The following is a 27892-nucleotide window of genomic DNA, read 5'->3' as shown; positions in this document are numbered from 1 at the left end:
TAATCTTGAAGGCGTTTCAAATGTACCTTAATGGGACTCCGTCAGCCAATCAACCAGAGGCCATGTTTAAATTTTTAAACAGTGCATTAAATAATTAAGCAGCATAACAAATTATGTTTTGGGTAGCTGTCACAGCCTAATTTTTTGAGTACTCTCAAAAAAGAAAAAAAAAGTATATATAAAAGGTTCATTAGAGATTCTCTGAAGCCCCAAACACTAATGCTAGGCATGTGACACTCCCAAGAGGAAACAGGGCTCAAGTTCTCTGCTGGAAATAGATTAAATAGAAGCCCAACTAGAGATTGTCACTGAAGTCTTTGAGGACACACCCCAAACATTTTCAGACTTCCATGGCTGACAAAAGCAGCTTTCTCCTTTTACAAAGACTTTCCCTGCTTGTATGAATACCTTTGTTTAACTGAGTCAATGATTGGAGTCTCTAACCTGCCTTGCTATGGCACACTTTCTCATGACTTTAAAAGACCAAATCAGGGGCTGCAGGAAAGCTTGTCGGTCTTCATATTCCACTTCCCGTCTTTGTTGACCCAAATTCCCTTATCCGACAATTGAAAGAAACAGTTAGATATTTTCCAGTGGTTGCCAGTGTCTGGTGTCATGGTACTTTTTTTTTTCTTTCCCTTTCGATGTGTTTGACAAATTTCAAAGTGGCCCTTGTTACTCACTTCCTTCCTGGATTTCACAACTGTATTCCAAAGTGTTAGTCTAGAGTCCAGCATTTATGTGTTATAGATGTTATCACATTCCCTACAGTGGTTTCTCTCTTCTGAAAAATTTAAAAACACTATTTTCCACCTAGATGACTTCAACCCTACACAATAAAATCACCTTTGCCTGGGATGGTCCAATAGATAGATTCCTATAACAAGACAAGACTACGTTTCATATGGCTTGCCTATAATTGTATGAATTAAAAAAAAAAGTCTTATTTTGTTTCAAGGCAGAGTCTCGTTAGCCTAGGCTGGCCTTGAGCTTGTTATGTAGCTGAGCATGACTTTTAACTCCTGATCCTCCTTTCCCCATTTGCCATACCTGTAATCCCCCGACCCACCTAAACTTGTCTACTTGTTTTAGAAGCTCTGGGGATTGTACTCAGGGACTCATGCATACAGGACAATCACTCTAGCAATTGAACTATCAGCCCAGCCCCACCAATTATATTTCTGATGGAATAAAATAGTCTGGGGTTCTTTGTTTTCTGTTGTGGGGGTGGGGTGGGGGGAGAGTACCAGCAGGCTTCCCTCTCTACCACTGCCAGCAACCAGCGGACCACATGGCTCCAGTTGGGTGATCTCAACTTGGTGGTCTCTCTGGGCCGGAGTTCCCAAGCCCCTTGGCAGATTGCTGTGCCAGCTCCACCCAATGACTGTCTATCCTACAGTCAGCCATCACAACATCCATTTACCTGGTAGAATCAAAACTCTTAAAGCTTATAACTAGCCAATCAGATTTATGTATCATTAAGTTCACAATTTACAAGATGCCAATACAATAATTTCAGAACCAATTGGTAATGATAAAAGCTCTATCCCAATTATTCTAACCTTATGGTATCATAACTACCTGCGGCTGGTTAAAGCCACACTGGTTCACGTCTGCCTCCATCTTGGCCTTCTCCCTTCTCTCCCTCTGAGATGCTCTCTGTCTCTGCAACTCTTAGCTCCACCTCCCTTTTCCATGTCCAATCACAGGCCTCCTGCTGCCCTAATGTAATTGGACAGGGAAAATCCTGCAACACTTCTCCATGCTTCTATTTCCATAAAATAGTAGGGGTGACATTCAGTCATGCCTAACATCTATCTTTGCTAAGCCCTTTAAAGCAGTCCTTGTGCTGGCATTACTGAAAGGCATAGGTTGGGAATCTTGTTGGGCATTGGGGAGCTGCAGTGTTTCTCAAAGGATATGCAATATTACCTAGACTGCTCGAAGCCCTGCGTTGGATTCCCAGTGCTGCAAAAATGAATGGGCCAGTTAATAAGTGAATATTAACTCAAAGAACAGTAACCAAGGAGAGGGCAATGGGTAAATAAGTTGTTGCCCAAGCATGAGGACCTAAGTTTGGATCCCCAGTACCCATGTGAAAAACAGGGCATGGCTGCTCTAGACGGCCCTGCACTGAGTGGTATCGATAGAAGTCCTGAGGACTCCCTGGCCAGCCAATTGCTACTACAGGTTCAGGGAGAAACACTGTCTCAAAATGAAGGTACAAGTGATGAAGTGAGGCCTGATGCCCTCTGGAATTCACACATGCATTATTAGCCAATACCTGTGCCCACAAAACACACATGAGTGCACATACATACACACAACAACACAGCGAAGAGGGTATGGGTGAAGGACAGAAAAGTATATATGAAGTTGGCAACATACAGTAGACACATAGCCCAGTCATGTATGTACTGACTTCTTCACAACATCCTTGGGAAAGGGCTACATTGAAGCCCATCCCACCTTTCAGAACTAGTTATACCAACATTTATGAGATGCCTGGTTCAAAATATCTATTCAAACCTGGGAGTGTGCCAGAGAAGCAGACTATTCTCTCTTCCTGAGAGTCCTGCAAAGGCAGAGATAAGATCCGCATAGCACAGGAGTTGAAGAAACTCTAGCAAACATCTGGGGCTAGGTTTTTGGCTGCGCATCTCAGTGTCTATGAATTCAAGATCTCCATAATAAACAGAGAAGTAAAATACGCCATCACACCACGCTGTCTTAGATGCTTTAATGAACATTAAATGTAGAAAACTTTAGGGCCAGAAGGTTCAAATTTCAGCTCTAATTTCATGCCAGGAGGTTATTGATAATGATATTTTCTGTAGTGTGTTAGCACGTTACATAATTCTAAAACCTGTTTTCTATGAAATTAAAATTTAAAAACCCACCCTATTCAAGACTTCCGTCATTTCTCTTCTAACTGACTTTCCCCTAGACTAATATATAGAGTCTTGTAGCTTTAGAAATATCACCAGGCTTTCAAGCCTGTGGTTCCATATCTAGCATAAAGTAAACATAAGTGCAAATTGGCTTTTTAAATGTAACATTTGGGAACCAGAAGAAAATACATCATAGCGTCTGCAAAAAGTATTTCTCTGGGGTAGGGGAGCGTGTAGGGAGGAGAAGACTGGGTTTGGTTTTACTTCACTTCACCTGGTTTCCACTCTCAGTTAACAAGCTCCTTGAACTTGGAACCTCAACATTAGTTTCAAAGGCACTCAGCACTTCCATCAGCAGAGTGGCTATGACACTCGTGTGAAAGCAGTGGGGGAATGGTGACTTCAAGGGAGCAGATGGTCACTGAGTCATGAGCTCTTCCAGACAGGAGTAGAGGGGGCACTGCTAAAGTGTAAGGGTCACCAACACTCTCTCTGCAACCCAGCTCTATCATTATCTGAAAGTTGGGGGTTCACTGATCATCTTAGTGATGTGTGTTTGAATGTGATCTCGAACGATTGACCTACTGGCTATTTCCTACTGGGAATGGCAAGTTGCTGAATGTGCTCCTGTTTCTCTGCCACTCTTCGTTTCTGTGCCTTTTGTGTGCCGCTGGTTGTGTGGGATGTCCTAGATGCAAACAACCCAAGCAGCACTGCCTGTGATGGATACTTCCTCCATCTCTCCATCCCTCTCTGTCTAGGATTGAATTCCTCTGAGCTATTTTATGAAGACAAAACGTCTTGAATATGTTGAGGTTTTGTCAATACAGGAAATTATTTGAGGCCGTTTACTTTTCAAATGGCTATTTGGTCCCGGAAAATTTGTGAGATCCCAGATACTTTTGGATTTCTTTTATCTTTTTGTCTTCATCCATTTGTAACTGCTATGCATTGGGTTTTAACTATGCTCCATGCACATATGAAGATTCTAATGAAACATCTTAGTTTACAGATGTCAAAATGTATAGACAAAGATCTGATTTTAGCTAGGTGTGTTAGTCAGGGTTCCCCAAGGTCACAGAGCTCGTGGAACATCTCTATATATTAAGGAAATTGATTGTAATGACTGATAGCCTGTAGTCCAACTAACTCAACAATGGGGAGCTGTGATTGGGAAGTCCAAGAATCTAGTAGTTTCTCAGTCCCACCAGGCTAGATGTTTCACCTAGTCTTCTCCATAAACTGGAGTCCTGAAGAAGTAGGTCTCAGCAGATGTGCTGGCAAGTAAGCACAAACAGGCAAAGAAGAGTGAGTCTTCCTTCTTCCAATGTCCTTCTGTAGGCCTCCAGCAGAAGGTTTGACCTAGTTTAAAAGTGTGTACCACCATACCTGAATCTGAAACTTACTTTGTCACAGGCTGGCCTTGAACTCAGAGATCTGCTTGTCTCTGTCTCCTGGGATTAAAGGTGTGTACTACCTTACCCGGGCCTAAGCTTTTCATGGCCACTATGCCTCAAGATCTCCATGTCAAGATCTAGGTCAGAAGCCTGTGTCTTCCAACCTCAAGATCTGGATCACAACTGTGCCATTGTAGTTCATCCAAATGTAGTCAAGTTGGCAATCAGGAATAGCCATCATACCAGGCATGGTGGCTCAAGTCTCTAACTCCAACATTGAAGAGCAGAGACAAGAGGATGGGTCACTAAATTAGGAGGTAGCCTTGACTCATTTTCCTGATGTGATGTAGTGAGCTGTTTTACCTCAGCTCTGTTCTGTAGCCTCCAATGTCATCTTAGCCCACTATTAAGACCCTTGCTGGTACCAACTATGGCTACCCAGGACTCTAATAGTTACGATTTTAATATCTAACTTAAGACAAATTATTTGCCCAAATTGAAGGTCTTGAATGAGGCTTATTTTATGCTTAAACAGGACACTTGCTTTTAATAACGTGTGTAGTAATGCTTTGCCAGGATTCTTCCCTTGTCACTTAAAAAAACAAATGTTGCCATTGTGTATGTGTTTAGTTGTATGAATTCTGAAACAGGGCATGCAAGAATATTTAATGCATGCCCAATTTGCTTCTAAAACATCTTTGAAGACTTGTTTCTGATGAATTGAAGTGTTTTCATCATTTACGTAGCTACTCCAGTTTCTCCTGGGACAAAGGAGACAATTAAATTGAATCTGCTGGTAATGGACAAGTGTGTCAGTATTAGATTAGAGACATATAAAATTTATAAATAATCAATATACAGACATGGGGAATACTTCAGCTCCTAGGATGAGTGCTGAAACATTTCTCTTTTCTTGCCCTTGCCTGTTGGGATGGTTAGCTATTAGAATAAATGCAAATTTGCATAGAGTTTACTATGTCATTTGGTATTGGTTATCTTCCTCATCCTTGTGATAAAATACCTAGCAACTTAAGGAAGAAAACATTTAATTTGGTTCAATGTTGGAAGGGAGATAATGTTGGAGAGAACATAGCATTAGAAGTCATTTACAGATATGTCAGTGAGTTTCTTCTCACTCAGGTGGACCAGGAAGCAGAGGTGGGACTGGAAGCAGGGATGAGCTATAAACATCAAGATCCTTTCTCATAGACTCCCTCCCTCCAATGGGTACCAACTTCCCAACATTTCCACAACCTCCAAAATCAGTGCCACCACCTGGCACCAGGTGATCCAACACCGGAACCTGTGGGGAATGTTTCATATACAAACTCTAAGAGACCCTTTGCTTTCTTCCTCCAAGTGCAGACCTTTTGCCCTGACTGAGCAGGATTCTGAAAGACTTAGCTTCATAACCAAAATCCACAGGGAGATGTCGTTGATGGTCAGTGGTGATGGCAAGCTAATATTTCTTCATACGCTGTCAGGCAATACCTTAAGCCCATCAAGGCGTTCTTTTACTTAATTCCACAGAAAGGAAACAGCACATAAGGATGTGAGAAGAGCCCAGAGTAATAAGACAGAGCACAAAACGGCATGCCTATCAGAGTGTCCTCTAAGCCTTGGTGACTCTGGGTATGACTATAAACAGTCACTTCCCTGTTCTCACAGAGGAAGGGGACAGGCTGCTCAAGGGTAATTGTCCTTACCTTTACTCTCCTTGTTTTGTGTGTTTGTTTGTTTTGTTGTGGTTTTTGTTTTGTTTTTAATATAATCTGATCTTTTGTGAAACTATCCAGCTCTAGCACCGATTCTCTATAGCAATCTCAACATGAAATTGTCTGTCTCTCGTGGCCTATCAAATCCGTTTTCAGAAACAGAATAATCCAGAGTCGAGGCCCAAATGAAAGAGAAGACACTAATAGTCATCAAGAGGCAGCCTGACCGGTCACATCCAGAGACTCCCCTCTAATGTGTTGAATGGTTGGACTACATGAATGCTGGGAACAAGGAAGTGGCAGGCACCCCTGCCAGGTCCTGGGGGCGAATGTACAGACTCGGAGTTGCACGTTAGTGCTAGAATCCAGGAAATAATTTTTAAGATGCTGTGTGCTAAATCCTTTCTACTCAGTCTTCCTCACTTATCACTCAGAAAAGGGAGAGAGGAGATGAAAGGTGGGCAAGCAAAAGCAAAACCGAGTAACAACCTTAAGCTTTCCTGAGTTCCACAACTCCCACCAAACAGGGCTGTGACTTATATGAATGCTTCTGGAAGACCTGAGCATGGGGAGTAGGAAGAGAGTGGGCCCTGCTCCCCTTTACTTTGATAAGAATTTCTGATGAATAGTGTTATAGGTATGGGTCAGAGTCCACAGTGTGCCCACTGAGAGTTTCACATTCTTGTGGAACAAAAAATCGGATGTACTGAGAGTAATGGGATAAAAGTTTATTAAGAAAGAGTAAAGCACTGTGGAGAATGGGAAAGGGCTAGAGGCCAGGACAGATTCCAGAGTAAAAAGCCTGCACCACCTGAGCTCATATCCCTTATATGTCTTGTCTATGAGAGTCGTGTCCAGCAGAGCTCCCCAGCTCCCACATGCCATTTTGTTACGCGTATCAGGATGTGGTGATGTCTCTGGTGTTCCAATCCAATGGCCCTTTTCACATTAATATCAATGTCTCTTTCTCCACCCCTACTATCCTGCCACCATAGCAGGCCATCTTTTGAGCTAATTAATAATAGAACATAACAATGGAAATGGCACATAAGAACAGGAAGATGTTCGTTATTCTTTTGCCTTCTATAAACTGGATGCTTCTTAAGATTCTTTGAGTCAACACGGTAGAGGGTTGGATGCTTCCAGAAACCCTTTTACAATGGCATAGCGATTCCAGTCTTTTGGGGAAGTCTGTGTGGTCCTCAAACCATTTGACTAAAACCTGTGATGGGGAAATGAAAAAATAGCAAATCTTGAATTAACATACGTGCGCGCGCATGCACGCACGCGTGTGCACACACACACACATACACACACACACACATATATATACATATGAGTTTGAGAGAAGTGGGAGGAGGGAGAGAAAGGGAGAGGGAGGTTGGGATTATTACTCTTGTTCTGATTTGTTTCCTGTGTATCAAACTCAGGTGCTCAGACTTGTACAACAAGCACTTTAGCCACTGAGCCGTCTTGCTGACCCAGGTGCTCATTTAGAAAAGCAAAAGCAAAAACAAACTGAACTTTGTTTACCTTTTAGAAGTAAAAAAAGTTCACAATCTAAATCTTTAAATATAATAATAAAAGTTTTAGTACAACCTTTTGTCCCCGAACCTCTAATTTTATTCCTCAATCCGAAGCATTTTCACAGTTGGTTTTGACATTTATTGACACACTTACAACACAGTGTAATGCTATCATTTGGCTCTTCTTCAAATGCGTAGTACACTGATTACCAAATAAAGACATCTTTATGCAAAGTGGGGATCTGTGTCCTTTGTCTCCACCTCTATCTCCATGGGACCACTGTGATTATGTAAACATTTAAGTTAAAGGACAGAGGACAGAGCACAAAGGCTGATCCAGACTAGAAAATGTAAAATGAATGATTTGGGGTGTTGTTTTTGTTGTTGTTGTTTTATTTTTTTGGTTGTTTTTGTTTGTTTGTTTGTTTGTTTTTGTTTTAAATAAAGTTGTCTAGAGTTGTGCTTAAAGGAAGTCATGTTGAAGCCGTGAAGAGGTCCCCAAGCAGTGTGTGTCCCTGGCCTGGGTGGTCGGTGTTACTCCTCTCAGGTGCACCCTGACTTCAGTGGCTCAGCAGACCACACATTAAGGATTTTTCTCAGAAAAATCTAAAACTTTAGAATAATATCTATCTCTACAAAGTTTTAAAATGTATAGTATCTATAAATAATAACATTATTTATGTTGTTTCCCAAATATTATAAATAGTATAAAGTGTTTGTCCCTGTGTGTATACTACAATCATTCAACGCTATAGCTAGATCTAATATCATGGCACTTTAAATTGTTTGGAAAAAAACCCACCACCTTTTATAGACGTTGCTCTACCGCAGCTTTATGTCATGGCAATTTTAAGTAGAATGTAAAGATTTTTTCCCATATAGCTCTCCCTTTGCACATGCACTCCCCTCCTCTTTATTAACGCCTGCCACAGCTGGATCTGTTCGTACCTAATGAACCTGTCCTGACACATCGCCACCCACAGCCCATAGTTTACCTTGGGTCTCACTCCCAGTGTTGTGTGTTTTATGGGTTTGGATAACTCTGTAATGACGTATATCCACCACAATAGCAACACATAGTCATTTCATGGCCTTAAAAACATGCTAGACTCTGCCTCTGAATTCATTATTTTTCCCCCCACAAGATTGCCTACAGTCTTCTTTAAAATTGCCTTCAGGGTAGGTAATAAATTTGACATTTTTGACAACTTTTATTGGCTTTTCTCTGTTGACCACAGTATATTTTTTACTAAGAAAAAGCACTCTCTCTATGTATACTGGGGTATATTTTATAGTTACAGAGCAAAATCCACTCAGTCAAGGATACTCTGAAGGGAGTTATTCGATTATATAAATATTTTAGTCTATCTAAAGGCACTGCCTCATGCCCTTTATTTAGAGTGCTTTCTTTTTCAAGTATTTTTTTCAAAGACAAAATACAGCAACCCAATATCCTCTACTTGCAATTACGCTAATGATTTGCCAGATTTAGATGCTGTAGAATGGCAGGCCTTCTTAATTCTATTCCCTCATGATAGCTACCTAATGATGACAGTCCTTGAAAAGACTCTTCTCATTGGCTAGAACATTTCCAAACTCTATTGTGATTTCCAAATCAAATCTGTTCACCATTTAATTGACTCTTGATTCACTGGTTAAATTCCTTCCCAGTGTTTAGAAGAAAATTCCCAATGCCTTTTCATCTGAAATGTTTGTTTTTAAGAATTGTAATTTCTGTTAGTTGCCGATTTGTCCTATAAACAGTGTCCTTTGCCTTACAGAAGCGTTGTAATTTAAGAGGTCCCGTTTGTCAATTGTTGATCTTAGAGTATAAACCATTGGTGTTCTGTCCAGGAATTTTTTTTCCCCTGTGCCCACATGTTCAAAGTTCTTCCCCACATTCTCTTCTATTAGTTTTGGTGTATCTGGTTTTATGTGGAGGTTCTTGATCTACTTCAACTTGAGTTTTGTACAAGGAGATGAGAATGGATCAGTTTGCATTCTTCTACATGCTGTTAGCCAGCCGTACAAGCACCATTTGTTGAAACTGCTTTCTTTTTTCCACTGGATGGTTTTAGCTAGCTCCTTTGTCAAAGATCAAGTCACTGTAGGTGTACTGGACAAAATGGCAACCACCAGATTGAGAAAAGATCTTTACCGATCCTACATCTGATAGAGGGCTAATATCCAATATATACAAAGAACTCAAGAAGTTAGACTCCAGAGAATCAAATAGCCCCATTAAAAATGGGGTACAGAGCTAAACAAAGAATTCTCAGCTGAGGAATATCGAATGGCTGAGAAGCACCTAAAGAAATGTTCAACATACTTAGTCATCAGGGAAATGCAAATCAAAGCAACCCTGAGATTCCACCTCACATCAGTCAGAATGGCTAAGTGTTGCAGCCTGACGGCAGTCCACAACACGAACGGTTCAACTGAGAATGGCAGTTCGAGCTGAAAAGAGAGGAATCTAGACGGGGCGGAAGAAAGAATGGGGCTAAGACGATTTCATGTTCAAAGTCCGCCTTTTTAATTCCAACATTCAGTTATAAAGGAAGGGGGAGGGAACCCAATTTCCCGCCAAGTAACTCGGGATCCAGTAGCAGGACGAACACGTGTGTGCCTCCAAGCAGCTAAGCCGACAGGGTCCAGCAGTGGGCGTGGCAGCACGAATGAGCAGGAAACTCCACCCTTGAGCAAGCAGGTTCAAGCAGGTGGGGGAAGGGAGACCACAGCTAAGATCATAAACTCAGGTGACAGCAGATGCTGATGAGGATGTGGAGAAAGAGGAACACTCCTCCATTGCTGGTGGAATTGCAAGCTGGTACAATCCCTCTGGAAATCAGTCTGGTGGTTCATCGAAAAATTGAACATATTACTACCTGAGGACCCAGCTATACCACTCCTGGGCATATACCCAAAAGATGCTCCAACATATAACAAGGACACATGCTCCACTATGTTCATAGCAGCCTTATTTATAAAAGCCAGAAGCTGGAAAGAAACCAGATGTCCTTCAACAGAGGAATGGATATAGAAAATGTGGTACATTTTCACAGTGGAGTACTACTCAGCTATTAAAAACAACGACTTAATGAAATTCTTAGTTAAATGGATGGAACTAGAAAATATCATCCTGAGCGAGGAAACCCAGTCACAAAAGAATGCACATGGTATACACTCACTGATAAATGGACATTAGCCTAAAAGCTCTGAATACCCAAGATACAATTCACAGACCATATGAAACTCAAGAAGAAGGAAGACCAAAATGTGGACGCTTCAGTCCTTCTGAGAAGGGGGGACAAAATACTCATGGGAGTTAGAGGGTGTGAGAGACTTGGGAGGAAGAGAGGAAAGAGAGAGGGGAAAGGGGGAGGCAGGATCAGGTGTGAGAGGACACCAGGAGGATACACAGAATGTCAGGGATTTGAACTGAAATATGTAGCGATGGGAGATGGGGAACTGGGGGTAGCCACCAGCAAGTCCCAGATGCCAGGAAAGCAAGAGTCTCCCAGGATCCAACAGGGATGAGGTTATCAGAAATGACCAACAAAGGGGAGGGAGAACCTGTAGAGACCATATCCAAAGGCTAGGCAAACCCACCCCCCACCCCACCCCCGGTTGGGGGAGGGGGCTACCCACTCATCTCCAAATTCTTAACCAAGGAGGGCTCCTGTCTAAAGGAAATATTGGGACAAAGTGACTGAAGGAAAGACCATCCAGAGACTACCCACCTAGGGACCCATCCCATATACAGACATCAAACCCAGACACTATTATGAATGCCAAGAAGTGATTGCTGATAGGAGCCTGCTATAGCTGTCTCTGGAGAGGCTCTGCCAGAGCCTGACAAATACAGAGGCAGATGCTTGCAGCTAACCATTGGACTTAGCACAAGGTCCCCAATGGAGGAGTTAGAGAAAGGACTGAAGAGGCTGAAGGTGTTTGCAACCTCATAGAAAGAAGAACAATATCAACCAACCATACCCCGAGAGCTCCTAGGTACCAACCAAAGAGTACACATGGAGGGACCCATGGCTCTAGCCGCATATGTAGCAGGGGATGGCATTGTCTGGCATCAATAGAAGGAGAAGACCTTGGTTCTGTGAAGACTTGATTCCCCAGTGTAGGGGAATGCCTGGGTGGTGAGGTGGGAGTGGGTAGGTGGGAGGGGGAGCATCCTCATAGAATTAGGGGGAGGGGGCAAAGGAGAGGGGAGTTCCAGAGGGGAAACTGGGAAGGAGGATAACATTTGAAATGTAAATACATAAAATATCCAATAAAAAATAAAATAAAAAGAAGGATTTTTTTTTAAAGAATTGTAATCTCTATTTTTCAAAAGCCAAAGATTGGCACTCAGTGTAATTTAGCATTTTGGTGAGGCACTTTCTACCATCTGAAATTTTACAGTTCTGATTTGCCAGTGTTCTTTAGCATGGTTGGAAATGTAGGCATAGGTAGAGATATTCTAGACTCTTTTCCAAACAACTGCAACAAACAGAACATCTTAGTAATAGTGGTTACTTCAATAAAATAAACGTCAAACTTTTTAAAAAAAAATTCAATATACATGTAATTTGTATGCAGCTGTGCTGTCATTTCCTATGTATGCAATAGCATCACGTCAAAAAAACCAATGCACATATACCCGTTTTCAGTTATTCTGCAGGAATGGTAGTGCGTACCTGTCATATCAGCTCTTAGAAAGTAGGATCAGACCTTCCAGTCTAGGCTGCTGCCCTGAACAGACCTTGGGCACGAACTCTGCAGCTAGTTCCACAACACGCAGAGGAAGCTCCACTCCCAGGTGCTCTAACACTCCCATGATCATAGGATCATAGGTGAGGAGGACACAACATCTGCCCCAACACCAGAAGTAACTGGGACTAGTGGGATCCAGGCACCCAGGAACTCCACTAGACCAGTTGTATGGGTATCTCTGGTCTGGGCCTGGGCCCTGAGCAGACCTTGAGCATTAACTCACCAGCCAGTCCCACAACACTCAGAAGAAGCTCTACTCCCAGGTGCTCTAACACACCCAGGATCACAGAATTACAGGATCCCAGGAGCTTGGTCACACCAGGATCTCAAGGTCCCAGAGGCAGCGTCACTCCCAGGAGCTCTGACACACCCAGGATTTCAGGATCACAGGATTCCAGAATCACAGGATCAAAGAGACACCTGAACTCTGAGTAATTCTGACACACCCAGGATCACAGGAGGGACAGGTTCCAGTCAGATATAGTGAGAAGAGGTAGCACTAGAGATAATCAGATGGCAGGAGGCAAGTGTAAGAACATAAGCAACAGAAACCAAGGTTACTTGGCATCATTAGAACTCAATTCTCCCACCATAGCAAGTCCTGGATACAGCATCACAGCAGAAAAGCAGGATTTGGATCTAAAATCACTTCTCATGATGATGATAGAGGACATTAAGGAGGACATAAACAACTCCCTTAAAGAAATACAGAAGAACACAGGTAAAAGCTACAAGCCCTTAAAGAGGAAGCACAAAAATCCCTTAAAGAATTATAGGAAAACACAATCAAACAAGTGACAGAAATGAACAAAACCATTCAAGATCTAAAAATGGAGATAGAAACAATAATGAAATCACAAAGGGAGTCAGCCCTGGAGATAGAAAACCTAGGAAAGAGATCAGGAGTCATAGATGCAAGCATCACCAAAAGAATACAAGAGATAGAAGAGAGAATCTCAGATTCAGAAGATACCATAGAAAACACTGACACAACAGTCAAAGAAAATACAAAAAGTTCCTAACCCAAAGCATCCAGAAAATCCAGGACACAACGAGAAGACCAAACCTAAGGATAATAGGTATAGAAGAGAGTGAAGATTCCCAACTTAAAGGGTCAGTAAATATCTTCAACAAAATTATAGAAGGAAACTTCCCTAACCTAAAGAAAGAGATGCCCATGAACATAGAAGAAGCCTACAGAACTCCAAATAGACTGAAAAGAAATTCCTCCCATGACTTAATAATCAAAACACCAAATGCACTAAACAAAAAATATTAAAAGCAGTAAGGGAAAAAGGTCAAGTAACATATAAATGCAAACCTGTCACAATTACACCAGACTTCTCAGCAGAGACTATCAAAGCTAGAAGATCCTGGGCAGATCTCATACAGACCCTAAGAGAACATAAATGCCAACCCAGGTTATTATACCCAACAAAACTCTCAATTACCATAGACGGAGAAAACAAGATTTTCCATGACAAAACCAAATTTACACAATATCTTTATACAAATCCAGCCCTACAAAGAGTAAATAGATGGAAAACACTAACACAAGGAGGGAAACTACACCTTAGAAAAAAAAAGCAAGAAAGTAATCTTTTAACAAACCCAAAAGAAGATAGCCACACAAACATAACTCCGCCTCTAACAACAAAAATAACAGGAAGTAACAATCACTTTTCCTTAATATCTCTTATCATCAATCGACTCAATTCCCCAATAAAAAGAAATAGACTAACAGACTGGATATATAAACAGGACCCAGTATTTTGCTGCCTACAGGAAGCACACATCAATGACAAGGTAGACAGACACTACCTCAGAGTAAAAAGTTAGAAAACAATTTTCCAAGCAAATGGTCTCAAGAAACAAGCTGGAGTAGCCATTTTAATATGGAATAAAATCAACTTTTAACCAAAAGTTAACAAAAAAGATAAGGAAGGACACTTCATACTGGTCAAAGGAAAAATCTACCAAGATGAACTCTCAATTCTGAACATCTAAATGCAAGGGCACCCACATTCATAAAAGAAACTTTACTAAAGCTCAAAGCACACATCACACCCCATAGAATAATAGTGGGAGACTTCAACAGGACACTCTCAGCAATGGACAGATCATGGAAACAGAAACTAAACAGAGACATAGTGAAACTAACCAAATGGATGAATCAAATGGATCTAACAGATATCTATACAACATTTCATGCCAAAGCAAAAGAATATACCTTCTTCTCAGCACCTCATGGTACCTTCTCCAAAATTGACCATATAATCGGTCACAAAACAGGCCTTAACAGATACAAGAAGATTGAAATAATCCCATGCACCCTATCAGACAGATTACCACAGCCTAAGGCTGGCCTTCAATAACAACAAAAACAACGGAAGGCACACATACACATGGAAGCTGAACAAAGCTCTACTCAATGATAACTTGGTCAAGGAAGAAATAAAGAAAAAAAAATTAAAGGCTTTTTAGAATTTAATGAAAATGAAGACACATCATACCAAAACTTATGAGACACAATAAAAGCAGTGGTAAGAGGAAAACTCACAGCTTTAAGTGCCTCCAAAAAGAAGCTGGAGAGAGCATACACTAGCAGCTTGACAGCACACCTGAAAGCTCTAGAACAAAAAGAAGCAAATACACCCAAGAGGAGTAGATCACAGGAAATAATCAAATCAGGACTGAAATCAACCAACTAGAAACAAAAAGAACTATACAAAGAATCAACAAAACCAGGAGCTGGTTCTTTGAGAAAATCAACAAGATAGCTAAACCTTTGGCCAGACTAACCAGAGGACACAAAGAGAGTATCCAAATTAATAGAATCAGAAATGAAAAGGGAGACATAACAACGAAATATATCCTAAAATAACTATTCTGTTTGTTGAATATTAACAGTTGAAAATATTAAAATCATGTTCAACAAATATTATGGAAATATTATTTATATCATGGAAATATTAATAATAAAAATTATCACTGTGCTTGAAATTAGCATTTTCTTGATGTTTAACTTCAAAGAGTTTTTGCTATTTTTGAAATTTTTAAAATATACTAACTGATAAAATATTTTCTCTTCCAGAAACACTGATAATCTTATTTATATAAACTTATACTTAGACAATGTACACAGATATATAATGCATTTTAAATACTCTCTCACTATGTCATGTGGTATCATATAAGGGCTTTTGAATATATTTCTTAATGATTCATTTTTAATATTTATGCTCTTTTACTATGCTTAATTTCCAAAGAATATTTTGTATGTTTTAAAACAATTTAGTATTCAACATTAGATATAGGTTTCTCAGTTATGAATAGTATGAAATGTTCATTAATGATATTTTTATGGTATGAAAGGATATGTATATGAGTTGAACAAATTTTTATGTATTATTTGATTCTCAAAGTACTCAATATCACTAGTATGTTTGATGTATAAGATGCATTTAAATAATAAAAAAATTAGGAAAAAAAAGTAAAAAAAAAGGAGAGGGTGGGATCAGAAGAACACAAACCCAGCAACAAGACAGGGCTGACACAGAGAAGACTCCAATTTCTCGGAAATCTGTCTTATGTGACTGTAACATGTTAGCGATCATCACAACTTTCAGCAAACCATAACTTTACTTTTTAAGATGTGTGTGTGTGTGTGTGTGTGTGTGTGTGTGTGTACCAGGGCCAAGAAGTAGGAGTGGGTGGGTAGGGGAGGTGAGGAGGGCATGGGGGACTTTTGGGATAGCATTTGAAATGTAAATGAAGAAAATACCTAATTTTTTTAAAATGAGGGAAAAAGATTGTGTGTGTGTATGTGTGAGACAAACCTTTTTTTTTTTTTTTTTTTTTGGTTTTTCAAGACAGGGTTTCTCACTTTGTAGGCCAGGCTGGCCTTGAACTCAGAAATCCACCTGCCTCTGCCTCCTGAGTGCTGGGATTAAAGGCATATGCCACCATGCCAGGCCTCAAACCTTTTCTTAGTGAGATGAGACATACACGTCTACTCTCCTGGGATAGGCAAACCACAACAGTTAGATTCAAAGTACAAATACTATCAACAATCAACTTACTGAACCAGTGAGTTTTATTGGGGTTACTTCAGGAGTGGAGATGATTCAAAGACAGCTGCATCACCAAGGCCTGTCCCAGCAGGGATGACAGTCACAAAAGTTAAGAAACCAGGCACAGCATACAACATAGCCTGTGGCAAAGCCTGAAGGCAATTCGACCGGTTGGAGACTATCCTTTCCAGGTGCCTGGGTTAGTTGAAACTTCTTCCAGCAAGCAAAACTGGTTTCTGCTTCTCCAGGGATGGTCTGGTCTCAGAGTTTCCCAGGCAATTGGTCCTGGTCTCAATGTCTTCTTTGTAACTTGTCTTGTTTGGAGAGAACTTTTTTCCTTTTTTCCTTTTTAAAATTGCTTTCTCTGGCAGAAAGGAGCCTAGAGAATCTGGTCAGTTTCAGGGACTTCCAGCTTGTATTTTTGAGTTGTTTTCTGTCCTGTTCAAGGACCTTCCCTACAGGATACAATGTTTCAATTTTGGAGGAACTTGTTACACAGCACTCCACCCTTTCCTCTGTTTCTTACTCTCTTCCAACCCCCTCTTTGGCAAAGCCAGGGAGTGACTATAGATACCCACCTATGACAATCAGGCTAGTGTGACACTGAAATAGCCACTTGTTTCCAAGAGCTTTACCAGTGCTCATGAGTTACAACTGACAATGATGATCTATGAGCTCTAAACACACTTGTTTAGAGGGCTGTTTGACAGAAACATCGCATCCATCTAGTAAAACCATAGAAGTTGCTTCCCCATTGGGACCGATGACCTCTTCAGGCACAGATTTTCATCTGGCTTACAGTTCAAGACATGACCTCCTTCTTGTAAAGTGGTCATTAAATTCAATCAAAAGGCTATGGGTCACAACCATATTAGCAGAGCCATTGTTGTGCAAGCAGACGCATCCTGGCTGGTATGTTAGTATTTTAGTGTACAGGGTTCATAGCTGAGCAGGAGTGTTGGTTACAGTTCTCCACCAGCAGCCTACATGACCCTGTCTGAAACTATAAAATCCAGTCAACAAGGTGGGAGTTTCTGGTTCCCTCAATTTCTCCATTTCCTACAGTCAAAGCATGCCTACGTAGTGCCTTCCTTCAGCAATAGGGTCATACTATCCAGTCCTGGCATACAACCAACAGCAGCATCAATAACCTTTATGATTTGTGGGGCCTCAGGGGCTTCTCTGGCCTACAACACACAGGGAAGTAGCTCACCTGTGGCACTGGGGTTTTAATTCAACAACCTAATGGCTCTTGGGAGTATCCTTTTCTACCCATGTGGGGTACCTTTGGGGTTGTTTTTTCCTTTGCATCCCAGTAGGATTGTAAGGAAGTACTATTTACATCTGTATGTCTCTCTGATGACTTTCTAAATCTGCAAAAATACTCAGGGGGTAGCATTAAGTCATCTATAAAATAAAACCTTTTCTGGGGGATGGGCAGGACAAGGCAACATCCTAAATCACTGTCCCATAATAAATAGTGGAGATACACAGATAAGCCTGGTGAAACACTCCTGAGAAAGCCTGCTGCTGTCTGTCCTCACCAAGTGGCCGGTGATCCCAGAAGTTCACAACTAATAGGATTCTAAAGCCAAACACAATCAAGGGCTGATACAGCAAGGAAAGGGTCCATCTATTTATACCAATTACTTCCTCCGCAGATCAAGACTGGGTACAGAGCATGGTAAGGATGTGCTACTTTAATTAGCTCCCTGTGACCCTCAGTCATTCTCTGGGCACGGTAGTCTGGAGCTCTTCCATGGATGTCCCCTCCAGGTCTCCATTCCTCATGAGCTGAGTAGTCCTGACAGAACTTGTTCAATTCAATTCAGAGCCAAAGGTCAATGTGGCCCTGCTCACCCCTGCTGCACCTGATGGTTGCTGGGGACAGAGTGGTCCTGAGTTGGCACAGTGGCTGTAGAATTATTGTCTCTCCATCCACCATACCTAGCTGCTGGTTGAGTTCCTGGCTGGAACTATCTCCTCCTCTAGCATACCCTTTTGCTAGAGGGAAATGTACCCTCCTAGGAGACATGGGGGTGGATGTATTATCACCTATCCTTGGGACAGGCTTAACAATCTATCATAGGTGTCTTCTGTGAACTGATCCTCGGGCTTTAAAGTCTCCTTAGCACACAGTGAAGGGACTCTAGTCAGCCAGAGCACTGCAAACATGGTTCTGGCAGGCCTTACCCTTCTCCCTCATTTCTTGTTAAAAAATGTTAGAGTCCATTCCTAAAGCTAGCCACCAAGGTCTATTCCCTTATTTGGCCACTCCCTTCTGAGGGTGACTGCCACGGTCCAGCTATCAAAGTATTGAAGGCCTTCTTCAGTTCACCTAATTAACATGCCCAATTAAAATTAAACATCTCATCCTAACATGGGGTTTCCCATTTTTACTTTCATAAACTGCCATTTTCCCATGGGCCATGTCTGTCTTTTCTCTATCCAGAGGCAATTCTTTGCCCTTTGGGACAAATATCCCTCCCCCCTCTCCTTTATTCCCTTCCCCTTCTCCCTCATCCTCTGTCTGTCTTTGTTCCTTATTTCCTGCTCTCTGTCTCTCTGGAGCAAATGCATCTCGTTTGTACTCAGAACTTGGTCTTGGGGTCTTGAGGGTATCTTGAGAGGACTTCAAGGTTCCCTACGTAGAGCTTGGATTTCTATTCCCCTCCACACACACACCTCAGATACTCCAGCTCAAAACAAATCTTGGCACATTTGAATTCAGTAACCCAGGCAGACCTCTTTCTCTGCTTTACCATTTTCTCATCTCTTCTAGGTTGTAGTCTCATTTTACAGACACTCTTCACATGCTGGTCTAAGTCACTGAGATCTGCCAAAGCCTTTCAGCTTTGTGAGGATCTTACCTCACTGAAAGTTCCAGCAAGGCCACTAAAGTTCCTTGAGGTCCCTGCTGGATCAAACTTCTCTTTAACTCCCCTGTGAACTTAGTTCTGTCTGGCCAGTGAACTGGGATTCAAACATAGCCCCAATGAACTGGGGTTCAAACACAGCTCTTCTTATTTCTAGTTCCCTCAGTAGCATCTTCCCCTCTCCTATGGCCTATCAGCCACCTACTGTTTGTGGCAACCTCAGATGGAGATAGCTAAGTGTTCTGAATGGCCTCGGTATACAGATATATGGCTTTGGTATAGAGAAGTCAGTCCTGTACGTCAGTGCTGTCTTAGGTTACAGCCTTTGCTGTAAGGAGGCTGGGGAGTTTCATTACTGAATTTTTCTGCTTCCATAGCAGTCTGACTGATCTCATCCACTCCTATGTCTCACTTCCTCACAAGCCATGCTGTGACAAGCATGTTCATTGCTCACTTAAATGTCATTCCTAATTTCACAAGTTCAAATGCTGAGTTTTTTCTGATCACGATAGCTTTTTTTGTACTGGACCCTTGCAAAGCCCCACCACCACTTCCACCTGCACATTTGGATCAAAAACTTCCCTTCTTTCCTATTAAAGCTCCAACTTGAGGGTCATCTCCTGCTGCTTTTACCACATCTCCCTCATCCTCTCTTTAATCTAATTCCCTTGCCAGATCAGAGGCTAACACGGAGGAGGCTGCTATACCTTCCTTTCGTTTTGCAATTGCTTCTCTACACAAACAAATTCTTGCTCCTTTACACAAACCAGTTCCTGCTTGGCCAGCATCACAGCCTCATGAGCATTTCTAACTCCACCCAACAGTGACTGGGCAACCTCTTCCACTGTCTGCCAACAATCTCAACTTTGGTACCCATTCTCAAAGACTGTGAAATATCATCTAGCCTTTTACTGTTTTCAGGGCATCTCCATATTCATGTGATGTCCCCACGCCCATCAAGCAGCCATGCCAATCCATGACATAGTCAAAGAATGGCATGCTGAGATTCCTCCGGTAGACACTCCTAATCCTGATGTCTCAGCCTTAGTTGCATGTTTCCCTTCCCATAGCCAGAACTGGCACAAAGGCATATTAACACACACCGCTCAGGGAAGGAACACTGACTCAGAATTTCCTCCATGAACGCTCCCCTCGGGCTATTCTGCAATAAGTCCAGTTGCGTGCCTTGCTAGCCATAGCCAGGATCACATACACACTCATTCCTCCCCAAACTCGTCTTTGGATCTGTTGAGATCCTGTTTGCATACCAATTATGTTATATGACCAAACTTGTCCTGAGGAGACAGTGGTATGTATTGTATTTGGATCCCAGGGCTATGGAGACAGAGATGAGTAAATCTATCTGATCTTGCTGCCACCCAGGCAACTGAGATGACCAACAGGCCAGGGAGAAACTTTGTCTCATAAAAATGAGGATAGTGCTCAAAGAACAACCCCCAACATTGTCCTCTGGTCTCCACGTGCACACCAGATTATGAATTAGCAAAATTGGCAGCACCATAAAATGAGCACACACCTTTGGAAAAAGGGCACTGATAGATTTTCTCATTGAAGAACTTCCACAAGCCTTGATCACATACAGAATTAAGTGCAGTAATTGAAGTATATCTACATAGTGGTACCATATGTACTTCAAGAGCTTAAATACTGGTAAGAGCTAATAAAATATGGAAACCAAAGGAAAGGTGCTGGCTTCTAGAGTGTACTTGGATGGTGTGTCAGCTAAAGTCCTTTGCAATTTTAGCAGCTGCAGCCTTGGGTTCACTGAAGTGTATTTAAAAGCAAGTGCAGATTATGCTTGCTGTAACTCATTCCAAGTACGTTTTTGTTTTTATGAGTTCCCTCATTTGCTTCCCAAATTTCACACAGCTTTGTTTCTGTAAAAAAAAAAATAATAAAATAAAGTAAGAAAAATAAGAAAAGAAAGAAAGGCAGAGAAAAGAGAAGAAAATAAAAAAGAAAAGAAAAGAAAAGAAAGAAAAGAAAAGAAAAGAAAAGAAAAGAAAAGAAGAGAAGAGAAGAGAAGAGAAGAGAAGAGAAGAGAAGAGAAGAGAAGAGAAGAGAAGAGAAGAGAAGAGAAGAGAAGAGAAAAGAAAAGTGTCTCCAGAAAACAGAGTCGTTGTGACTACCTGACCGCACAGTGCCTAGACATTTAGAACTTGGTTTCAGGAGGAATTCGGAAGAGTTTGACCCCAGAAAGCTATATGAGCTTCTGAAACATTGTATGGTGAGTTCAGAAGGTCAGAATGCTGAGCAACATCCAGAAAGCAAAGGCCACCATTCACGCTGTTTCAGAGGGGAGTGAGGACTCAATCACACACGTGCCTAGAGGATACTTGGGTTGTATTTTGGCAGAGATTCTGACTCTATTCTGCCCATGTCCTGAAATTTTAAGTCGAAATTCAGAAATGGGGTAAATTGTTGGCCAGTGGGAAAGCCAAGCACGTCTGCTGCCCACTGTGTTTGCTGGGCTTTAGAATGAGAACTCGGTATCTTCTTCTATCACTCTCTCTCTACCTTATTGATTGCCTTGACACCAGGTTTCTTATTCAACCAGAGACTCACTGTTTTGTCTGGTAGGCTGGCTGTTCAGTGAGCTCCAGGATTGTTTTTGTGGACCCATCAGTGCTGGGACCACAGGCATTCATAGCCATGGATAGCTTTTTATACAGGTGCCCAGGATTCAAACTCAGGGCATATGTTTGTGTCTAGTGCTCTTGCCCACCGAACTGTCTCACTAGATCCCTTAAGAAGACTTCTGCATGATTTTTTTTGCTTGCTTGCTATTGTACTATGGCATTCAGTGTTGCACGTGATGGACATCTCTCTGCTGCATCTCTAACTGGGGTGCCCCTAGGTTTCATCTCCAATAGGATTATACCCTATGGCTTGAAGTGTCAGTATTTTCCTGTTTAGCACACTGTCACTTGCACTGGCTAAACCAGTGATGCTCCACGCATCTGAAATCAGTCTGTAATGTGTTATTTCTTTTACATTTCTCTTCATCTTTTTGACACAGACATTATTTATTCCCTAATTTTAGTGTTTGTAGGGGAGCAGCAATAAACACATGGGTTTATTCTGTTGTATTTCAAAGATAATGGTGTCAGGCCAACATTTAATCATTAAGAAGGTTGTCAGACTAGGGCAATAAAAAATATCGGGTACTGCAGAATGATAGTGTCTTGTGACAAATTTCCATGAAGTTAGTGGATTCCACACAGTACACATTTAGGCTATTGTGGAACTGGAGGTCAGAAGTGTCCTGACAGTGTCCCTGGGCTGGTGGGAGAATCCTTCCGGATGCCCTCTTCATTTCTAATTGTGATCTGTACCCCTTGACTAGTAAGCCCGCTCTCTGTCCTCAGCACTTCTTAAAGTCTCACACTTCTCCACTGAGTCTTCTTGCTTTTCCGTCTCCTGAAGATTTTGTTGACTGAATTCAGCTTGTCTGGAAATCTAGGATAAAATTTCCTTTATAAAGAATTTTAGCTGGCCAGGTATCAAGTGCACACCTGCCACCCAGCCCTAGGGAGGCTGCGGCAGAAGTACTGGCATGTGTCTGAAGCATGAATGGGCAGCATAATGAGTTCCAGTCCCCTCTGGGCTACTGGATGAGAGCATAACAGATGAATATAGAGGAGGACCTGGAGAATGGAGAGAAGCAGGATCAGGAAGAGGAGGAGGGAGAGAAGGAACAATAGGAGGGAGAGGAGGACCAGGAGAAGGGAGAGGAGGAGGATCAGGAAGAGAGCGAAGAGGAGGATCAACAAGAAGAGAAGGATCATGAGGAGAAATAGGAGGTGAAGAAAGAAGAGGAAAGAGAAGGTGGTGTCAGAGAGGGTCCCCACCTGACACTGAATCCCCTGTACTCTAACTGTAAGCCTTTTAGAACTTTGAGGAATGACTTTATCTTGCCCATAAGCCACAAAATATACGGGGATTTGTATATCATCCCGAAGAAAGTATGACCTCATGATAAACATGCTCGACCAGGGAGATACCTGGCCCGTCTTACTGCTTTCACTGTCCAGCTCCATCCTGACCGCACACTGGATTCTCATCAGTGTCTAGGAAGAGATGAAACCATAGGAAAGGAAGAATTCTCATGTTTAAAATACATATGGCTTGCCATGCAGAGGGAATGGAGTACTTTCTTAATAGAATACTACAGTAATTGAGACTCCAATATAAATATATACACATCACAAAGAGCACTACTTTCTTTTTTTTAATTAGATATTTTCTTTATATACATTTCAAATGCTATCCGGAAAGTTCCCTATACCCTCCCTCCATCCTGCTCCCCTACCCACCCACTCCCACTTCTTGGCCCTGGAATTCTCCTGTAGTGGAGCATATAAAGTTTGCAATACCAAGGGGCCTCTCTTCCCAGTGATGGCCAACTAGGCCATCTTCTGCTACATATGCAGCTAGAGATATGAGCTCTGGGGGTACTGGTTAGTTCATATTGTTGTTCCACCTATAGGGTAGAGCACTACTTTCTAAAGAGCCAGACAACATATAATATATTTATACAGAGAATGATTTAGTCTTTACTTAGTGATTCAAAAGGCAATCTAAGCTCCCAGAAGCCCTGGGTCTTTCCATTCTTGATACAGTGAATATAGACAAAGCAGACTTCTTCATCTGCTGGCACTATTTGGAGGAACATATTACTAAATTAATTGAATAATAAAAGTTCTTATATTAAAATTATTTATTACAATCCTATAAGGGTGTGGTGGCACATGTCTTTAATTCCATCATTCAGAGGGCAGGGGTAGCTGGATCTCTGAGTTCAAAGTCAACCTTGTTTATATAGAGTATCCTAGGACAACCAGTGCTATTTAGTAAGATCTTGTCTCAAAAAATAAAACACAAAAAGCAAAAATTGTTATTATTTCATGTGCTCTTGTGATTTCTCTCATCTCCATCAGCATCAGTAAATGTCTTTTGTGAAAGGCTCGATAGTGAATAAGGCCAGCCTCCTGGGCATCCCTGCAACATGCAAATCTTCATTCCACACTGCTACACAGCTGCAGACAAAACATAAACAGATAATACCTAATTTCCATAATGAGCAGGAGACCGAATTTGACCCAAGCCTAGAATTATCTGACCCATATTTATTAAAATTTTTTATTTCTAATGTTGGTGTTTAATTCTAGGAAAGCTAAAAGGAAATTCTGAGTATCTCTCTAAAGTAGATGAGATGACCACCAAGTATAGTTTAAATGTTTAAATGTCTCTTCTGTCTTTTGTTCTTCAAAACACATTATCTTCATTCTAGCTCTCCATGGTATTTGTGAGGCAGGGTCTCTCATTGATCCTGGAGTTTGTTTATTTGCCTAGACTGGTTGGCCAGCCAGCCCAGTGTTCCCCCTGTTGCCACTCTGTCATTTGGGGATTACAGACATATTATTGCTCTTCACACAGATGATCCAGGGACCAATTTATTATCTGTACACTTGTGTAGTTACCTTAGAGGCCATCTCTGAAGCCCCTTGTCTCTATTTCTACTCTCTCTGTCACTAGCCTGCATTTTTTCATTAATTCAGCTGTACTCTCCTTGTGGTATTAGATAGGAGGTCTCTACTTTTATGGTCTGTTCTTGGTTCTACTTGCTTTCTCTTTCGTAACACAAGGTTGAACACCTCTTAGCTCAGGAGCAAGCTACTCCTGACAGGCTCAAACCAAAGCTCTGTGTCAAAGTCTCCAATCACCTGGACCTACTCTGCTTTATCAGACATCATTACCCACTTCAGGCATTGTATTCCAGCTGTCGGATATAGCGCATACCTTGCTTTAGCCTCATGCTTTCCATTCTTTCCCATCCATATTTTATTGTGTTGTGTGCTTACGTGTTAGTCTAGAATCACAATGGCCATCATCACCATCTCCTCCATTGAATTAACCCTACTTCACATGCCCAATCGCTTAGATATCATCTTAAACATAGAAAAGATAGGTCAGTCTCATTACTTTATTTTTCTTACTAAGACTAGGTCTCATGTAGCCCAAGCTGCTCTTGAGCTTGCTAAATAGCTGAGATGACCCTGAACTCCGGATCTTCCTGCTTCTACCTCTTGCACACTCAGATTACAGGTGCACACCATACATACACCACTACCCCACAACCCCAGCTTTCTGTGCTACTGGTAATTGAACCCATCTCCAGCTTGCTTTTTTGGCAAGTGCTCTACCAGTTGAGCTCCATGCCTAGCCCTGAGCGTTTCCATCATAAAGAGAGTTCTGTTCAAATGCCCTAGCATCTTTGGCTCCCATTGCCTCACCTTCTTTGTCTAGCACCAGCACTTCTTCCTTGGTTTTGCTCATCTCTTGGTGCTGGTGTTTTTCCCTTCCAAGCTGGAACAGAGAGTTTACAATATGTCACGCCCTGCCCACCCTGCTGTTTTTTTTATTGCCTTAGTTCTTTTATTTCTTTAGGAACAGTTCATCCCAACCCATGTATACTTAGGTTTATAAAAGGGACTTTGTGACAGGCCTCATTAGAATATCCTCTCAAGCTTAGTGAATGTGAAAACATTTCCATAGCTAAGAGTGATGTGTCTGCCACACAAATGTACCAGCTGGAATTAGCATAAAATCGAACACAGAAACTGTTTGTGGCAACGATGCTTCAGAAAACCTAATGATGAATCACATTGATCTCCATCAATTGTGACTGGATTTCATCAGCCAGGGAGGCACCCTACTGCACAGAGGAAGACGGATGTGAGTACCACACTGCTCTGGCTTAGAATTTTGTTTACATCCATTACTGATGAGGCTTAGTGGAGCTACTGCATTTCTCAGAGCTAGGTAGAAATTGCTATCTCTGCCTGCATTAGATGGAACTCTTTGATAGCAAGTGGCAGAAATAGAAATCAAAGTAGCTTTTCCAGAAAAAAAAAAAGGTACTAATGGGCTCATAAGACTAAAAACATCCAGTGCCTTAGGTGTGACTGGATCCAGGGATGCAGAGAATGAAGTTACATGGAGGTTCCAGTTTCCAGTTGAGCTGCAATCTTACCTTTCCCAAAAGGAGACATTGAGACTTCACTCAGCAACAAAGCAAGCGGTCAAGAGCTTACACTGAGCAAGCAAGAGAGTCAGAGCATCCTTTTTACCAAGAAAGCATCCTGATGCAACCACTGCACCACTGCAGCAGCCTGAGGCTTGTGTCTCTCCTCTCCTGGTTGGTTACTCTCCATCCCTTGCATCCTGTCCAAGTTAGGCACTTTTAGAAACAGAGTGCTTTTCTTCGAAACCCGGTGCACTCAAGAGTTCTGTGTGTTTCAAGTACATACATAAGATGCAAGAACATGTATGGGGACTTAGATACCAGGTGGCAGGTTTGTTGGGGGCTGGAGGCAAAGAGTAGCAGCATTCCACATGTTCCACTGGCTCCATTGAAGCAGTCTGAGCTCACCTAAGTAGAGGAGGTTACTACATGTTGTTTGTTTGTTGTTGTTGTTGTTGCTATTGTTGTTATTGTTTAGTTGGTTGGTTTTGTTTCCTTTTACAACATTTCAAGACACTTAAGCTGTCCCAATGGAGGAAACCATCAGTAACTATCTTTATGCCTTATTTTAGAGATGGTTTTGGTCAGTCCCTCCTAACGATAGACCAGCAATCTTTACAGGCAAGCCATTGAACCGTCGTGGGAAGGTCACCTATAGTTAAAGACTCAAGATCTCTTTGCAACTCCGGACTCCAGAGAGAGGTCATGTGAAGTCACACTTTTTAAGACTCTTTTGGCCAGGAGGACCGTTGTGACAATTAAGAAATGGAGTGTTCAGAGCAAGGTGGTGAAGAAAGGAGAGTTAGGTGGTACGGCCATTTCTTCTGCCTTCCGTGTCTGTGGCCCTCGCAGAACTTCCAGCAGTGACATGTTGGGCCAGAGTATCCAGAGGTTCACCACCTCCGTGGTCTGTCACAGCCACTATGAGGAGGGTCCGGGGAAGAATTTGCCATTTTCAGTGGAAAACAAGTGGTGGTTCCTGACTATGATGATCGTGTATTTGGATCTGGATTTGCCGCACCTTTCTTTATAGTAAGACACCAGTTACTTTAAAAATGAGGATATTTAATTCATCCCTTTAACAGAATGAAGAAAGTTTAAGAGATGATCTGAAAATTGGATTAAACTCTTGAACTATATACTAGAAAAATTGTAAATAAACTAGTGGCATAAAAAAGAAAAGAAATGGAGTGTTCAGACAAGCAGAGTGAAGGACAACCTGAAGGAGCTCCACAGACCCTCTTCGCTGTATGGATGATGATGGATTGATGTGGAATGGAGGTGTCATATTTCTCCTCAGTATGAGTATTGGTGTGCTGAGCCATCCAGAGCGGAGGCAGCCATTGTATTCCATTAGACCATGCCTGCTGGAACTGGCCACAGGGTCTCTCTTCTCCTATCCTCTCTTATCTTCCTGTCTCCTTCTTTCCCATATTTCCCCTACCTTATTTTCTCCCCCCCTCCCCGATTTCCTCTGTGTCATTTCCCCTCTCTGGGTTACATCAGTGGTTAAATAGTGCAATATTCATAAAATAACCAACAGCTAGTAGGAAAACACTTCTTTAAAATACCACCATATCTTCTGATTTTTAATCATTT

At 41.8% G+C, this 27892-nt stretch overlaps 1 pseudogene; it reads left to right on the top strand.

Annotated features, from left to right (window-relative positions):
- The window catches only part of LOC110304103 (cytochrome c oxidase subunit 7C, mitochondrial pseudogene), a 184940-nt pseudogene extending 157517 nt beyond the window's left edge, over positions 1–27423 (top strand).
- The last annotated feature ends 469 nt before the right edge of the window (positions 27424–27892 follow it).

The sequence above is a fragment of the Mus caroli genome, unplaced genomic scaffold, assembly GCF_978045245.1.
Source record: "Mus caroli unplaced genomic scaffold, Mus_caroli_1 scaffold_9, whole genome shotgun sequence".
NCBI classification, from domain to species: Eukaryota; Metazoa; Chordata; class Mammalia; order Rodentia; family Muridae; genus Mus; species Mus caroli.
This window is presented reverse-complemented; position numbering and strand designations above follow the sequence as displayed.